A 19,859-nucleotide genomic window follows, 5' to 3' on the forward strand; every position below is an offset into this window, starting at 1 on the left:
TATACATATTCACAGATTCTTGGTGCACAACAAAGAGCATTGCCATTTGGTCAAGAAAATGGAAATCTTCTAATTGAACTGTTAATGGTAGGCCTATTTGGTCTCCTCATATTTGGGTGTATCTTATAAAATGTGACATAATAATATGTGTCTCCTATGTAAATGCACAAACTAAACCCACAGATAAAACATCTGCACATAATTGTAAGGTAGATGAACTCTCCAAATTACAAGTTAATACATTATGCTTAAAATTACAAAACACAAATTAATGGTCAGCCAAACCAACTTTAAAAATGGTATGACAACACAGTATGTAACTGTTGTGAAAGCATTGATTGTTCTAATGCTCAATTAAGAATTAGACACACCTTACTTACCTTCAGATAGATACAAACCTGACATTTTTAATTTCATGCTTCAAATTGATTTTATAGGAATTTTGTCTTTTAGAACAAATGCACATGTATAATTGTAGATGTCTTCTTCAGATTAGGAGTAGCATACCCTTGCTCTACACCCAACCTGGAACCTACCATAACAACTTTATGGCCATGGGTTACCCATTATGGATTACCAAACGTAGTTGAAAGTGACCAGGGAGCACATTTCACAGGACCCCAAATTTAAAATTATCTGATACATTGTGCATACAATGGAATTACAACCTTGCCCAGAATCCTACCACCAGTGGTTTTATTGACTGATGATACAGACTACTTAAAACTAAACTTATGGCTTATGGCTCTAGCTAAGGCCATTCCAATTACAGTCTTCAAATTAAATAATTGACTTTGTCTAAAGAGAAATTCACCTTTTCATATAGCTTTTCCTTGTATAAATAATGCTCCAATTTCACCCAGAGCGCTCATTAAAAATTCAAAAGACAATTCCCTTCCTCTACCGGATATTGTCACGTATCTTCATTTTCCTATGAATTGACTTCCTTCAACTAAATCCATCTGCAGATGGAAAGTGCTTTTGGGCTACTGATGCCAAAGGCCACCTTCAGTTGAACAAATGCAACAATATCTCTTTTTCTTCATGAAAATTGCTCGTGACCTTCTGTTTTGGCATTGGAGAGCTATTTGTAAACTCATCTACTTGATCAGCTTCCTTTACATTTTATTTTCTGCCCCTATTCTGATTGCACATTTTACCTTTTGCCATCATCGCACATACACAAATACTACTGAGTACTCCAAGGTCTGGCAACACAAATTCCTAGTAAATTACATGCTGTGCCTCATAGAAACCTTACAGTAAATTCAAATGTCTCTCTCCCATGCTTTCTTTCATTATTTCTTGACATTGTTTAAAAACAAACTGGACCAATTACCTTCAATAGACCTTCGGCAACTCTCTCTTACTCAGTTCAACTGACTCTACTCCTACTGATGAGGAGAAAATCTCTATAGACTCACAAGCCCCACATGCCTGGAACTTCATACATGTTACTCCAATACCATGGACCCATGTAAATTTATCCAAGGTGTGCCATTTTTGGAAGAATGCACATTGTCATTGTCATATCCAATACAATCTAAAAAAATTTTTGGCTAAGTATACATCCTGTAGATACATAGATTCAATGTATGGCACTCAGTATTATGCAGCCATCAAAAAGTATAGCTCATAGCATCAAACTTTTTTTAGATAATACAACAAACCTTACTAACTGGGATGACCCCTATCCCCATCATTGTTCTTTTGAAGCCTGGAGACAAATTACACCAGATTCAGCATATTACCCAAACGTCTTTCCCTCATTATCTTCACTTTCCTATGAATTGGCTTCCTTCAACTACAGTGGTGATACCACCATATCTACATACACAGAAATAACAGACGGCAGCCCATCATTCTATTGTATCCTGATTGCTGTTTGTTAGGTTGCAATACAATTATTCTTGTGCTTTTGTAATCATAAGGTTAGAAATGCTATTGTTGTTCATGATAATGCCAAAGTACATTTGCTCAGTGCTGAGCATGTCCCAGGTCCTGGACAGGATCAATGAACCTACAACTGAGGTGAGCTGAATGGAGCTGTACAGCACCAGTGACAGAAGCAGACTCTCCCACCTACGCTAACTCTCCCACCTAACCTAAGAATAAGGGATTATGCTCTTCCAGGCTTTTATGTCAGTGCTCAAGTTTACTGTAGCCATGGGTATGCTGCCTCATGTCCACAAAATTGAGCTATGAGTTAGGGTTTGAGAAAGAGGTTCAGAAACTGGGGGTGAAATGAGACATCATCTAAATCCTTCCCAGGTTACTAGAATACAATTGAATATTATATTTTTTAAATAAGATAAAACTGCTAAACGGAAAGGATGAGGTTCAAATTTTTCTACAAATATTTAATAATTCTTTGAAAATAAATTGTCATGCTGGGCACAGTGGCACACACCTGTAATCCCAGCGGCTCTGGAGGTTGAGGCAGGAGGATCATGATTTCAAAGCCAGTCTCAGAAAAAGCAAGATACTAAGCAACTCAGTGAGACTCTGTCTCTAAATAAAATGCAAAATAGGTCTGGGGATGTGGCTCAATGGTTAAGTGCCCTTAGTTGAATCCCTGGTACCACTCCCCAAAACACAAAATAAAATAAAATAAAATAAATTGACAATTGAAAATCAGTTAAAAAGGCAGAATTAGATAATAAGTAACATGAGGATTTGTACATTAATAGATAAAATGTTAACATGGTACATATCTCATATAATTATTTATGGATAAAATCACTTTAAATCTTACCATGTTTGTTCATTATTATTCAGACTACATTCTAGGTGGTAATCACCTCTAAGGGAGGTGGAGAGAGAAGGAATACAATCCAAACATTCTTCAATTAACTATGTAAAATGTTGCTGGTACCTTGTCAGTGGCATTTTATTTTATCATTTAAACAGCTTATATACACTGTGCACCTCTTCTGTGTGTTGGTATTTTATATTTTTTAAAGTTAAGCTTCAGGCTATATATTTATTTGCCAATTTCTCTCCCTTCAAAAAAGTATAGAAGACTGTTTAAACTGCAAATTTCTGGATTAATAGTCTATTGTATTTTTACTTTCTTTCAAAAAATTGCCACACAAATATTACAAGTTGCTAAATTGCCTTTATTCTAAGTAACACTTCATGCACAAACACATTTTTTTCTTAAACAACACCTTTATTTTATCTATTTATTTTATGTTTAAAAGACTATCTTTTCTCAAATATGGTTTTGACATCTTTGTCAGTTATCACTTGACTGACTGTATTTATGTGGATTTCCATCTGTCTTCTATTGTATTACATTAGTCTTTATGTCTGTCTCGATGTCAATACCATGTTGTTGTTGTGTTGTTGTTGTGTTTTTTTGGTTATACCTCTGCACTAAAATTTGAGATCATGTATTATAATGCCTCTAGCATTACTCTTCTTGGTCAGTGATGCTTTTCCTATTTTGATTCTCTTATACTTCAAAAATAATTTTAGGCTTTTAAAAAATTCTGTGAAGAATGTCATTGGTATTTTGATAGGGATTGCATTGAATATGTATAATGCTTTTGGAAGTATGGTCAATTTGACAATATTAATTCTTCTTACCAAGAATATGGGAGGTTTTTCCATCTTCTAAGTTATTCTTCAATTTCTTTCTTTAATGCTTCTTTGTATTGAAGAGGTCTTTAACTTCTCCCAAGTTTTTTTTTTTTGTTTCCTTTTGTTTTGTTTTGTTTTAGGTTATTATGAATGGTCTAGTTTTCCTGATTTCTTTATTAGTGAATTCATTATTTGGAATATAGGAAAGTTATTTTGTGTGTTGGTCTTATATCTGCTACATTGCTGAATTTGTTTATCAGCTCTAGAATTCTTCTGGCAGTTTCTTGTGGTGAATTATATTTATTGATTTGCAAAAGTTGGTAAATTACATTTTTGATTTGCATATGTTGAACTAACCTGTCATTCCTGGAATTGAACCCTCATCTACATAGAGTATCATGTTATCAATAAACATGGATAATTTAATTTCTCTTTTTCTATTTGTATCCCTTTAATTTTCTTCTCTTGCCTGGTTGTTCTGGCTAGAGTTTCAAGAGAAGGTTTGTTAAGAGTGGCCATCCTTGTCTTGTTCCTAATTTCAGAGGAATCGCTTTTAGTTTTTCACTGTTCAGTGTGATATTTGTGAAGTTATTTTCATATATATCCTTTATAATGTTAAGGTAAGTTCTTTGTATCTCTAATTCTTCATGATTTTTAGCATAAATTGGTGCTGGATTTTGGCAAAGGATTTTTGTACATCTGTTGAGACAATCATGTGATTCTTGTCCTTAATTATGTTTATGTGGTGAATTCAATCTATCAATTTGCACATATTGAACCAAACTTGCTTTCCATGTATTTAATTCACTTATTCATGGTGTGCTATATTCTTGGTGTGTTTTTGAATGCAGTTGGCTAATATTTTATTAAGGATTTTTTAATTTACATAAATCCAGGATATTGTTTTCTTTCCTGGATGTATCTTTATCCTGTTTTGGTATCAGGGTGATCCTGGATTCATACAACGAATTTGGTAATGTTTTCTCCCTTGCTATTTCATGGACAATTTGAGGAGTATGGGCATTCTTTCTTCTTTAAAGTTCAGGTAGAACTCAGTTGAAAGCCTATCTGGCACTGGGATTTTCTCTTTTGAAATATTTTTAATAGCTGCTTAATCTCATTGTTGGGTATTGGTCCGATTAGGTATTCTATATTCTCATCATTCAATCTGTGTAAGAAATATGTATCCAAAAGATTTTCATCATGTTCTAGATTTTCCAGTTAAAGTTTTCATTATTAAGTTTCAAAATAGTTTTTAATAATCCTCTGAATATAAAATTACCTGGTGATATCTCCTTTCTATCTCTAATTTTGTTTATTTGGGACTCTGTCTATTTTGTTGTTGTTGTTAGTTTGCCTAAGAATTTATAAATTTTGTGCTCTCTCCTCTCTGCTCTCTGCTCTCTTCCTCTGCTCTCTGCTCTCTGCTCTCTCCCTCTCCTTTCTGCATCTCTCTTCCTCTCATTTTCTTCCCCTTTGGGCAGCCCCCGCCCCAATAAAATCTCTGAGTTGGAAAAAAAAATTCTCAATTTTGCTTTTTGTTTATAAAGAACCACTTTTGATGTCTAGATAATTTTCAATGATATTTCATTCTCCATTTCATTAATTTTGGCTCTGATCTTAATTATTTCCTGACTTCTCTTGGTTTGGTAATTAGTTTGTTCTTCCCTTGGTAGGGCATTAAGGTATAACATAAGATTATTTATTTGGGATTTTTCTATTGTTTAATGAAGGCACTCAGTTCTATAAACTTTCCTCTTTAGAACTGCATTAATAATTTTCCAGAGATTTTGATATGTTGTACCTCTGTTCTCATTTGTTCCTAAGCAATTATTTTCTTTTTCCCATGATATTTTCTATGATACATCTCTCATTCAAAGGGTATTATTTGATCTCCATGTGTTAAAAGTTTTTTTTTCTTTTTTACATTATTATTGATTCTAATGTCATTCAAATATGATCTAATATGAGTCAATGAATTATTTCTGATTTTAGTATTTGCCAATTCTTGTTTGTGTCCTAAAATATGATCAATATGCCTCTGAAGACAAAATGAACTCAGTTGTCAATGGATGAAAGATACTATATATGTCTGTTAGGTCCATTTAATTAATGGTACTTTTAGATTTAAAACAACATTTAGTTTGTTTCTGGATAATTTGTGTATTCATGAGAGATGTATTGAATTTACCCAATGTTATTCTATTGGGTCTATTTAATTTATTATATTGAGTAATTTTTTATACACACAGGTACACCAAAATTTGGGGTGTAATTATTATATCCTGTTGTTGGGTGATTATCTTAACCAGTAGAAAATGTCTTCTTTGTCTCTACTGACTAATTTTGTTTTAAAATCTACTTCATCAATATGCGAGTACCTACTCCCACTTGTTTGGGGGGGGTCTTTGTTTTCATGGTATATTGTTTTTCATCCTTGACTTTCAGCCTGTGGATTTATTTGCCTGTATGATGAGCCTCTTGTAAACAAAATATTGGTGAGTCTTGTTTTTTAATCCCTTGTGTCACTCTTTTTTATTTTGATTGAAGACTTTGGACCATTTATTTTCAGTGTTATTATAGATAAACTATTTTTATTTGCTGCTATTTGATTTATTTCTAATGCTTAATTCAGACTTGATTCTCCTTTAATTCACTATTCTTCTAATAAGATTTATCCTTAAACTCGCTCTGATATTTATTTTCATTTTTGTGCATAAAATATTTAATTAATTATGTTTCGTAATGCAGGCTTAATGGTTACACATTTCTTTTAGTTTCTGTTTATCATGTAAGTTTTTTATTTCATCATCAATTCTGAAGGATAGTTTTACTGAATATATAAATCTGTGTTGGCACCTCTATCTCATTCCTACTCCCAGGGATTTTATTTCAAGCACCCTAGCTTTTAGGGACTTTGCTGAGAAATGAGTGGGAATTCTAAATTCTACTCTGCCTTCCTCCAAATATGACCCGCTATTTTTCTCTTGCAGCTTTTAAAATTCTCTCTTTATTCTGTATATTAAGCAATTTAATTATAATATGACTTAGAGAGGATTTTCTTTTATCTTGATTATTTCAAGTTCTAAATGCATCTTTTATTTGTATAGATTTTCATTTCATTCCTAATGTTTCTAAGTTTTTCTGATGTTATTTCACTAAAAAGTTATTTGTTCTTTAGTTTGTATTTTGGTAACTTCTTTTATACCAATGAATTTTAGATTTGATCACTTAATATTATCCCAGATTTCTTGGATGTTCTGATAATATTCCTCTAACATCTTTTCATTCCCAGAATTTCCATTATGTTTTTTCCCAGAATAACTATATTTTTCTTGAACTGATCTTTGACTTCCTGTATTTTCTCCCATAGTTTATTACTTATATCTTCTTTTGCTTATTGATATATTTTACCTGTGAACTTTCTAAATTTTAATAACTAATTTCTCAACTTATTCATGAGCATTATAACAAGTTTATACCTGGATGAGAGGAATCTTGGAGAAGCCTTTTAAAATGCTTTTTTATTCTAAAATGTTTTTTATCCTAAAATGTATTAATCCTCCACTAACCAAATTCCAATTTTTGTCCTAAAAATTACTGAAGTGATTTCCGATAATAGGGTTTAGTATCTTCTCTCAAGTGGAACTGACACTGGGCATGGCAACATATTGAGTAGGAGTATCAATACTTGGATATTTTCCCAGCCTAGGCTACTTAAGAGAAAAAAATTAAGTAAATTGTCTCTTGTATCAAACCAGAAGAGATAATCAGTCTAACAGATAGGTAGGCATTAAAAACAATATGAAAAAGCAAGGGAAGAAAACCAACCCAAGTGACCAACAACATTTTCATAATTGATCCAGTTGACACCAGAGTGGAGAAAATATCAGATAAAAATATATATTAAAATTATATTAAATATTTTGATATTGAAAAAAGAGAAGATTGGGTAGAGAGAAAAAAAAGGAGGAGGAAAGTAAGAATCAAAGTAATACAAGAAAAAGAAGAAGAAAATTGGGGGTGGGGCAAATTTGAGGCAGAGGCAGGTAATGCAAGAGGAAAAAAAAGTGACTGAGAGAAGAAAGTATAAACCTAAGCTAGGATTACAAAGATTGATTCCAGTTAATGTTAAAACATTAGAAGAAATACAGTCAAATGGATTAAGAGCTGTAATATTGAATAAAGAAATATCTATCAATTTAGCACAAGAAGTAATATTTTTAAGATCAAAATTGACATTAGAGCTGTTTTTGATAATCTTCCAAGGTGGGGTGATTTCTTACTGAGTGTTCCTGATTTGGATTTCATAAGGATTTAGTCTCATTAGAAGATGCCCATTACTCTTTGGCTTTATTTCTATGTTTCCTTGGGCGTGGAGTTACCAGCTCACCAATGATAAAATTCTAAAAGGCCCCTCTGATCTTTGGCATGTCCATATAGCTACTAGATTTTGTTGGTCCAGACGAGATGGTCCCTGTCTGTGACTTATCAGTGATGCTATTTCTTATAGGGGATACAATTTTGGGTGCCCTCCTGAAGAAAAGCTCCATGTATCCAGAATGGTAAAATCCAGTGTGGGCTCAGATGGAAATACAGTGTGTGCTCCTCTGTGTACATTTCAGAGTGCACAGGTGTGGTGGTTTAAGATAGGGGTATTCTAGTCTGTGTGATGTGGCACTGGGTGTATGGTTGCTGCCCCTTTGTAGTGTACAAATGAGTGGGCTTATATCTGGGCACACTTGATGGTAGCTGGTGTCTGGAATACTCCTCTGTAAATTCATTTATGGAATATACTGCTATTATGTCTGCATGAGGTTCTCTGCTATATGCTTGGGAATTGCCTTATGTGGGTCCATATGTCTGAATGAGAATTAACTCACAACTCTGGTAGATCTGAAAGATCTACTGATCTTCCTCAAAGTACCAAAGAATAGGAGCAACTTAATCTAATTGCTATGGTTTCCTTGCCAGCCAGTGCTTTTAGCTGAAAGGCCTGAGTACTGCATGCTTAGAGGATACAGTGTCTGCTAGCTGTTTCTGTTGAGGGTGGGGGTCTAAGGTATAGGAATCAGGGCTGTTGCTGACTGCCGTGGGATGCTAAGCACCCATTCCCTTCTGCAAGGGTTTCCTTATACTGGTATAGAGTTTGGTGGCTGTATGCAACTGTGGGGCCTGTGAACATAGGCAGTCTTTGGGCAATCTGTGACACAAAAGCCTTTCCCCTGACTGAAATATATTGTCAGGAGACTGTGTCATGACTGGGGTAGATTGTCAATTAGCCCACCTTTCATCTGAGCTTCTGTGGCTGGCAGCAGGGAATTGCTGATTGCCTGCTCCCCTCTCTGGGGTTTCTTTGTAGAGGTGATATCTAAACACTTAGTGATTGACTGCAATTGGGGGTATAGGTTCTCCATGTGTAGTTTGTGGCATGGAAGCCTCTTTCCTGGGTGTTTCAGATCCCTGAGGTTTTACCCATCACTATTTACAGGGGTAGGATGTCAGCTGTCAGCCTGTCTTACTGTAGTTTAACTTGAGCTCCTGTAGAAGCTGTTTAGAGTGCAGGATTAGTGTTAGAACACCCAGGTGTGACTCTTCAGCTGCACTTTGCTACACTTCCCTTGTTCAGGTGAGGAGAGGGGGCTTTGGCTACTTTTGGCTAGCAGCAATCCCTCTACAGTTTTCTTTCAGATGGAGACAACTCAGTCAAGAAGCCTTCCCTGTGATGTTATTTGTTATTATGTGTGGGTAGGGAGAAGCTGTATTGATTTAATTTTTTTTTCTAAAGAGGCCAGCTTACTAGCGAATCTACAAAATGGCTGTCCTGCCCAGCACGGTCTTCAGCCCATTATCTGGGCTAGACTGTGTGTTCTACTTCACTGTCTTTGCTATTCCTATTCCACTTTAAATAAGTTGGCTTTTCTTTACAAGTTCTGTTAAGCAGGTAAACTTGCAGGTGTTTCCTTTCCCTTTTTCTCTCTTTGCTACTGTTCGCCCCATCCCGTCCTGATCAGAGTTCAGAATCAAGGAATAATTTTCTTATTTTCTCCTCCACTAACCAAATTCCAAGTCCCTCCAAGTCTCAAGCTGTCCAATATTGAGTTTCAGAGTGTTTATTCTGTCACCTACTTCTCTCATCAGATGTTCTTTCACTACTTTATTTCTGGGCTGTCAAGGAATTAAGTATTTCTGCCTGTAAAATCTGCTCTACCATCTACTTAATAAATACAATAGATAACTTAATATTTCTGAAGACACCATTTATATTTTTAAAAATATATGCAAGAAAACTAGATTGGAGTCAAGAAATTCAGGTTATAGAAGCATGTCTGACACTAAGCTGTTTTATTTGTAGTTTAACATAATCACCTTTCTAAACTTCAGTTTTGATATCAGTAAAATTTTAGCTTACACATTGAAACCTGAATCTTCTGGGTTTTTATCATACTAATTATAAGCCAAGAAATTAGATTACAAAATTATTTTGAGAAAGTATGGTATTCCTATTGCTATAATAAAGTCTATGGTCTCCTTGCTTTCCACAATTGCCAATTTTTTTAATGACTAAAATTCACATTTAAATTCTCTTTAATAAAGTTTCCATTGTTAGAGTTGGGGGCTGGGATTGGGGTGCTAGGAGTTCATAGGCAGAGCATTTTGAAAATGATGATGCCAATAGAAAATTTCCTTCTCTTCTCTGGGTTTGAAGTTTTCTTTTTTTAATATTTATTTTTTAGTTGTAGTTGGGCATAATAGCTTTATTCCACCTATTTAACTTTATGTGGTGCTGAGGATCAAACCCAGGGCCTCACACGTGCTATGTGAGTGTTCTACCACTGAGCCACAACCAGAGCCCCTGGGTTTGAAGTTTTCTGAGTCATAATTCCATGTACTAGTTTTCTTTCAGAGTTCATTGGAGCCCTTGGCCATGTATCTTGTGAGGAATTGTGATTCAAAGTTTTTATATGTAAACTTCTTTTGAGTATTACAATTTCGATTCTATACATGTACAATATAATGGTGGCTAACTCAGAGGTGCCCCTTAAAATATACACAGGTCTCCATGCCAAGACAATACTCAAATTATGAATGCTTAAATTATAAATGCATTCTTTGTTTTTTTTAGGAGTTAGGGTGTTTTTAAACTTAACCCTGCTATAAAAAAAAATCAACAATATCTGAGATGCACTTGACCTACAATAGTGTCACTTTCTGAGACAAGGATTTTTTTCTAAGATATATGAATCCCTCCCCAGTCTCATCAGGGGAGGTTTAACTTCCAGTAAGTTCTAGCTTGGCAGCCTGATCTCAGGCCAGGAATTTTCTCTTGTAATCACCTGGGAAGTGATTACAACATAAGTGATTCATGGAGCAAATTTTGAAAATTGTCACTAGTCAGTTTAATCAGGCTTAATACTGCCTATTACTGCGGAAACTATATGCTAAGATTTATATTGAAAACAGGTATGACCTAAAAGATTTTAATTTGAAAGAAACTGTTCTCTCTTTAAAATAGTTAATTCAAATGCAAAAATTTGTATTGTCACTCATTTCTCAGCAAATGATTACCTATATATCTTCCTTTTCTATTCTTTGGACACTTATTTGCTGACCATATTGGGGTAAAATTTAAAGGATGTATTTCTTTTATTCTGGTTATTTACCTTTCAGTGAATCTTGCATTCATCGGTGAATCATTTCCTTTTAATATAGTGATCATGTCCTTTTAATATAGGTCTACTTCAGAGCTGAGCAATAATGCAAACATTAAAGGTAAACAAGTACCAACGTAAAGGTGGCAGGAAGGAAGAAGAAAAAATGTTTTATTTTATTGTGTTTACTGGTACAGTTTATCTTAGATTATAACATATAGGTATGCAACCATTAATAAAGGCAATAGAGCAAAAATATGGTTTTAAAAGTGATAAATTACTGCATTAGTTATTCCTTTATGACACAAGGCAGAGGATATTGATCTAGGTCCTGTGTTCAAATTCTGACCAGAAAATGCATTATTTCTGTGACCTGTTCAAAACAATCATCCTCCAGAGCCTAAGGGTTTTCCTGTGCCTTAAATGCTTTTCTGTGTACAGAATAACAAAATAAAATTGTGAAATTTGCAAAACACAGACACAGTTGTACTTAAAAAAATAAATAAATAAAACGAACCACTTGATGAAGTTTAAAATCAGAGAGGGAAAGAATGAAGAATGTTCCTATCCAGGGGTTTTAGACTTATATAATCAGAAAGTTTTACCAGTTGGATGATGTCAATATATTCTATTATGAATAGCATATCTTGGTGCTCATTCTGTCCCTTTTAAACAGATACCACATTTTACCACTTGGCTTCAATGAATTGAAACACATTTGCAATGCTTGCAGTTTTATATAGTTGTTTGTATTTTTGTTTCTCTATTTCTGAGAATCCAGAAATGACTTCTGGCAGAGGAAATGTGAAAGATTTCTTATAGATCTGTCCAGGTAGGAGAGGTGAGATCAAGAAGGTAAGACACTCACAGGGATCAAGTGGAAACTATTAAATTTTTGTAGTGAAATTTCAAGTTGATTTACCAAAATCTCATAGAAAATAAAAGGTTTCTTTTCTATATCCTTTTTGTAAATATTTTCAGTCTTCCCTTGCATTTCTAATGACCTGGCTCAAACTAAAATACCAAAATAAACAAGAAACATATGTAAGGACTCCATATTTCCCAGGTCAAAAACAACTACTTCAGCAAAGGTCAACAAATGTGGACTGCAAAGCAGGCCAGAACTAAATCTGTGTAGGTGCCATTTTTAGAATCATGATTCTATAGTTACCAGTTTGTCTCTAATGTGCTGCTGGGTTTGGGGTTTGTTTATGTCCATTGTTCTTCAAGAAACAAAACCTGAACTAAAAGATTAACAAGACTTAGTTTTGATAAAAGTTTAAGATACAGCCTAAAGAGTGATTTAAATTATTTACCCTATAATCTAACAATATAGTAAGTGAATAAGAAAAAGTGATATATATCTTCTGCTTTCCTGCCACCTTTACTTTGTTACTTGTTTACCTTTAGTGTATGCATTATTGCTCAGTCTCTGAAGTACAGCTATATTAAAAGGAAATGATCACTGTCACTGATGAATGAGAGATTCGATTCACTGAAAGGTAAATGAACAAAATAAAAGAAATACATCCTTTAAATTTTACCCCAATATGGTCAGCAAATATATATATACACATATATGTATATATATGTATATATATATATATATATATATATATATATATATATATATATATATATATANATATATATATATACATATATATATATATATAGAGAGAGAGAGAGAGAGAGAGAGAGAGAGAGAGAGAGAGAGAAGAGTCAAAGGCTTAGAAGTATCAATAATGTTGATGAGCATGGATCAGATAATGATGACAGCAAAATTGATTGAGAATATGTAGGCGCACAGGATGTTTACTTTCATTTACTTTAATGTTTCCAAGGTAGTCTTGTTCTAGTATCCACAAAGTCCAGGGTGAGGTAAGGCAACAAATGATCAATATGGCTTGGAGGTGAAGATCATTGGTGATAACTGGTTAAGAATGTTAAGAAACAAGGGTGTAACATGGAGATCCTGACTACAGCTAGAATAATGGATGGTCATGAAGAAATTATGTTGTTTATTATTCCAAGAAAATTGTTTTTAGTTTTTTTTTTTTTTTTCGGAAAAGGAACCAGAAGATGAGAAAGTATAAAATTTGCAAACATGACTCTGATCTTTTATTTCTCTCTGCATCCATGTATTTGACAATTATAATTCTGTCAATCTTTCCATCTGGAAAAGGAGTCCTTTTCTCCTTCCATTTAATGAGTGTTGATCTTATAATTTGTTTTAGTGGATGTACAAAATGTAGTGGAATGTAGTGGAATTGATGGTGTGTCTGTTTGGAGCCTAGGCTGCAAAAATCTTTAATGCTTCTACTTGTTTTATTGTAATTCTTTCCAGCCACTATATAAATCACTCCAGACTACTCTGCTGGGGAGATGAAAGCACATGGAACACAAATATGCTTTGTCTGTTTAGGTCATCGTTGTCTACCTATCTATCAACCACCTGGGAAGCAAGACTGATTCTTGTTGAGACCAGAATAATAGCCCTGAAGAACATATTCCAAATTCTGACCTGCAGAATTGTGAGTTGAGTAAATGCTATTATAAGATTAAGTTTTAAGGCAGTTTGCTATGCAGAAAAAACTAACAAATACAGAAATTATAATGAAGTATAGAAAGTACAGTGATGGAATGGACTGAGTCCCAAAGAAGCAACATGTTTTTAGTAAAGATCTAAAAAGTATTTCCAATAAATAGGCAATAAAATATCTGATGCCATTTTCTCCTTGTCTTACTCAATTTTATGTTGGTACTACAGAGTATTATACACTGGTTAATCTATAATGAAAAGAAATTTATTTGACTCATTGTCCTAGAGGTTGAGAAGTTCAAGATTAAGGGGCTGCATTTGATGGGGGCATTCGTGCTACATAATTACCTGGCAGAAAACATTACAATGTTAAAGAGCAAGAGAGAAAGAAAGGGCTGAACTCACCTTTAGAACAAAACCATCCCCACAATAAAGAACACACCACCATAACAACATCAATCTGTTCATGAAAATAGAACCTCATAACCCATCTAATGCCATGTTAAAAAGTCACAGCTCTCCACACTATTACACTAAGGGACTTACATTTCAAACACATTAACTTTGTGGAACATGCTCAAGCTATAGAACTTCCTCTTCTATCTGGGACTCTAGATGAGAATGTTAAGACAAGTAATAATTAATATGCTATATAGATTTTGGGAGCTCCAGACACACATTGAGTTATATGATCACTCATTAAAATTTAAAATATTCATATATTTTGAAACATTATTAGAGTGAGACTTCTGCAATAGAAAAATTTTACATGTGATAAAACATAGCCCTTCTTACCCTTCATCTGAGCAGGCATCTTGAACTTAATTTTTATTATACCATTCCTACTAGACTGAACTTCATGACCATCTGATTCTTGATCAAATTTTCGAGGTGTTCCATTTCTTATTGATTATCTTATGCTATTACTACAGTTTAAAGAATAATACCATATTATATATTCTTCTCATATATCAATTACTCTAAACATTTAAAATGTGGTCTTAAACTCAAACTTTATGAATAATACTACCATTTTTCTACATTTGATGATCACCTGACTTTGAGCCTCCAAAATTCTAAATATGCCAAATCCATCTAATTAATTGTCCTTTACATCCAGATTAGATTTAAAAAAAATTTAATGTTATTTTAAAAAAATTGAATGAAGTAGATATTTTTAGTAAAAGTCTTAAGTAAAATATCCATTCCTATTTAGTCAGAACAGAGCTGAGTTCTAATTTCTTATTTTGGGGTGAAAATAGTGCAGTGTACATTTGAACTTGTCTGTATATTTTTTTTCAGGTGATACATTAACTGGGGCTTATTTCTAAAATCTTCACAGCAGGAGCAAAGACACACAAGAGTCTCACTATAAAGAAATTCTTGGGTGGTAACTGTTTCTATACTAACAAAAGCTTTCTAACCCACATATAATTTTTATTGAATGTTCTATTTGCCTAATGGTCATCCTTGATGCAAATTCATCCATCACCAAGTATACGTCTACATGACCTCCAATTATAGTAAAACATTTTCTTAAGAGAACAAAATATGGTTCACTGCTGCCAACATCATGAGAAGACGACAGGTCTGAGAAAAACAAAGTGTGACAAAGAGCTAACTTATGGAAACTTAGAATCACAGGTTTAATTCTTGGAAGAAAATTAGCAGTCATCTGGTCTGAATATGTTCTGCATGCAAATATTTTGTTTGGAGAAATTTACGAAATGCCAGTCTTCACGCACATGAATTCATAAGATTTGGCAATGAGTACACTACTGTTGCTGCCCAAAATACTGCTTTTTCCCGCTTTTTTTTTTTTTTGGCTGACTGGCTGTGGGCTGGAAGGAGTGTTGCCTCACTGTAGGGGGTAAGGGGCTAAGGGGGCTACAACCTGAGAGATATTTTTTTGAGCATTTAGAACAATCGTACCTAGTCTAGTAAAGGCCAGGAAACCATCCTATGAGAAATTAGGCTAAAGGAGAGAAAGAGATAAAAAGAAAACAGATCCACTCCCAGGGAGGCCATTTTAGGGTCTTATTGAGCAACAATTTCAGGGAAAATAAGAAAAATGAAAATGCGGAAGGATATATTGGTCATTAAAACTGGATTTTTGCATGATAATGAAACGGCCAAACAGAGAGAGAGTCTGTGTTTCACTTTCTCATAACCTAAGTATTCTATTAAACAATTAATTTTTTCAAGCATGACAGATCTGGCCCTGTTCAGTATCTGGGTCTAAGTGTGTATTTTTTGGATAGCAGTTTTAATAATTCCAAGAAAATGGTTTCTGAAGTTGAGCAAAAGCATTTCAACTTGATATACAATACAAAGAAGGCACAGAAATGTATCTACTTAAATCAGTTGCTCATAGGGAATTGCGTTTTTCACTCAACAAGTTTGCTAACAAGTATGGACTAAGGAGCTCCTATGTGAAAACTCATGTAAATAATAGGATCATTTGAAGGATAATTTAAAAACTTATTAGTTGCTTAAGCATACTTTGGTTGATAGATTTTTTTTGTATTTGAAAATATTTTTGACATTTAAAAAAAATTTCTTCTTATTTATTTATATATTTAGGTAAAATAAACTGACAAAACCCCCCATATATCTTAAAATTTACCTTCTCCAAAATTTGAAGATTTTGTGCAATATTGTCAACCATATAAACATTTCTGTGCAACTGTTTCCTATTAACTCTCACCTTATAACTCTATACCCACCAAAAGATAACTCCCAGCATTACATTCCACAAGCTCCATTCCTCCTAATGTTTAAAGAGAGAACACTTAGACTTATTTGGGTTAGCTAGTAAGGACAGAGACACTGTTAGAATTCAGAGTTCTTAACTCATCCAAAGTCACTGTGATGACTGCAATGTATGAGCAAAAGAAGAAAACAGACTTCTTTTCTTCTCATTATAAATATTATATTTTAAAGTTTTTTTGTGTGTGCATGCATATAGGTGAAACATTAGTGTGATGTATCTGAATATGTGCAAAAAGAAAATGAGTAAAAGAGACAGACCTAGGCATAATAGGGGGCATTGTGGTTGTAATGGAGCTTCAGGAAAAGTGGGACTATTTATTCCTCAAGCAAAGGACTGGTGGCATCCTCATGAGGAGAAGGAACAGTTGAATCTTCTGGTGAATAAATATTTGTTGAATTTGCACTCTCATAATATTGTGATGTACAAATTAAAAAAAATAAAAATATTTCCATCATAGAAGGTCTGAGTCAACTAGCAAGTGATAAACTTTAAAGAGATAACTTTAATTATGCAGTTGAGCACTCAAATTCTTAAAATACTCAAATATGCAAAACAGAGAACAACAAATTAGTGCAGTAATGAGGCACTGAAATCACTTCATTTGTGGGCTTTACTAACTATACAGGATGTGTTAGTCTTAGTCAGCTTTTCATTGTAACAAAACACCTGAGTAAAACGACTTAAAAGAAAAACACTACCTTCTTAATATTTCTACATTAGGGATTAAGTTTTCAGCACATGAGACAATTAGAAACCTCAAGGACTTCACCTTCTCTAATTAATGAATGCAGACATTTATCTCTGGAATGCAAGGATGGCTCAACATTAGTAAATCAGTAACTATCAGGCACAAAATTTACAGAATAAAGGATAAAATTCACATGATAATCTTAATAGATGCAGAAGCAGTATTTTAAAAAATTAACATATTTTTATGTGAAAGTCTCAATAAATAGGAATTTACCTCAACATTAATAGGCAACCTATTACTAGCCCATAGCTATTATCATACATCATCATCATATGCTAAAATCTGATACAAAGCAAGTATACTTTCTTTCACTGCTTCTATTAAACATACCATATGCTATGGTTTGGATATGTCCATCAGAATTCATTCTTTGGAAAATTAGTCCTTGATGTGGCAGTGTTGAAACATGTGGCTAAGTAGGTAGAGTTTGGATCACAGGAGCAGAACATCATGAATGGATAAATGCCTTTCTTACTTGAATAAGTGTTTGCTGTCAAGTGACTGGATTAATTACCTCACATTTTGTCTCTCTTTTTTTTTTGCATGTGCCCACTTTCTTTCTACTTTTCTTCCATGAGCAGATGTTGACATCATGCATTTTGACTTAAAAACCTCAGAAACTTTAGCCAAAATAAACTTCCATTTCATAAAAAATTGCTCAGTCTCTGGATTTTTGTTATAGAAAAAGAAAATGCATTAAGATAATGTGTCACTGGAATTCCTAGTCAGCACAATTAGACAAGAAAAAGAAATATGCATCCATATTGGAAGAAGTAAAATGAACTGTTATTAGATGGTATAATCTTGTATGTAGAGAATGATAATGTTTTCAGGAGAGAGAGAGAGAGAGAGAGAGAGAGAGAGAGAGAGAGAGAGAGAGATGTTTAACCATTAGGATCTACCACTGAGTTACATCCCCAACTATTTATATAATTTTTATTTTGAGATCCATTCTTGCTAATTTGCAGAGGACCTTGTTAAGCTGCTGAAGCTGGCTTCAAAATTGCAGTCCTGCCTCAGCCTCCCAAGTCCCTGGGATTCATGCATACACCAGTGCCCTTGGTTCTAGCAAAATAAAAATAAAAATAGAAAAATAAATCTACAAATTCAGTGCTATCCTTATCAAAATCTCAATAACACTTAAATTTTTGTGAGGGGGAACCAGGGATTGAATTCAGGGGCACTCAACCACTGAGCCACATCCCCCGCCCTAATTTGTGTTTTATTTAGAGACAGGATCTGACTGAGTTGTTTAGCACCTTGCCATTGCTGAGTCTGGCTTTCCACTTGCAATCCTCTTGCCTCAGCCTCTGGACTCTCTGGAATTACAGGCATGCACCACTGTGCCTTACAACATTTAAATTTTTATTGATGTATATTAATTATACAGGATGGTGTGTTTCATTTTGGCACATTTATATACACATAAAACCATAACTTTATAATTACAGAAAAATATTCTTAAATTAATACAGCACCATGAAAGATGCTGAATTTTCAAAGCCATCTCTAGACAGAAAAACAAAGATGGAGGGATCATACTTCCTAAATTTACAATATATTGCAAGGATCAAAACAGTATGAAACTTGCATAACAATAGACATATAAACCAATGGAGGAGAAAAGAGAGCTCAGAAATAAATTCATTCATTTATAGCCAACTGATCTTTGACAAGAGTGCTAAGAATAAATGATATGGGAATGACAATTTCTTCAATAAATGGTGGTAGAAAAATGGATAACCATGTTAGAAAGAAATCGGGTCCTTATCTTTTATCATGCACAAAAATCTAACTCAGAAAATGTAAAACCTGAAACTAAAAATTCTAGAAGAAAAGGCAAAGAAAAAGGTTTATTCCATTGATCTTGTCAGTGATTTCTTGGATATAACCTCAGAAGCACAAACTTTTTTAAGCAAAAACAAATAACAACAACAACAAAAAAACAGATTAAAAGAAATATATAAAACTGAATAGAACAGAAATATTAAAGAATGAAAAGAGAACCTGAAAGATGGAGAATATATTTACAAACTATATACCTGATAAAGGGTTAATAACCAAAAGAAATAAGAAAAGTCTTACAGTTTTTTTCTTAGTCTATTTTGTGCTTCGGTGGCAGAGTACCACAGATTGGGTAAATTATAATTGAACAAAATTGTATTTGTATTACTGTTCTGGAGGCTGAGAATCCAATCCCAAAGAGCTGCATTTAGTGGGAGCCTTATTACTGAATCACAACATAGCAAAAGGTGTCACATGGTTAGAAAGTGCATGTGACACAGAATGAAAGGCCCAAATTTTCTTGTCATGATAGTTGTCATGAGATATGCATATGATTTATAAATACAATGCAAAATTATTTGGTCTTAAAAAAAGGCAATTTTGTCATATGCAGCAACATTGATAAGCCTAGAGGATGTTATCCCATGTAAAATATGTCTATCTCAAAAGAAGTGTTGCATGTCTCTCCTTCTATGAGAAATATAAAACAGACAAACTCATAAAACAGAACAGAATGATTGCTGCCAGGGGCTCACATAGGAAGCAATTAGG

Source organism: Marmota marmota, unplaced genomic scaffold (genome assembly GCF_001458135.2).
Source record: "Marmota marmota marmota unplaced genomic scaffold, marMar, whole genome shotgun sequence".
Taxonomy (NCBI): domain Eukaryota; kingdom Metazoa; phylum Chordata; class Mammalia; order Rodentia; family Sciuridae; genus Marmota; species Marmota marmota.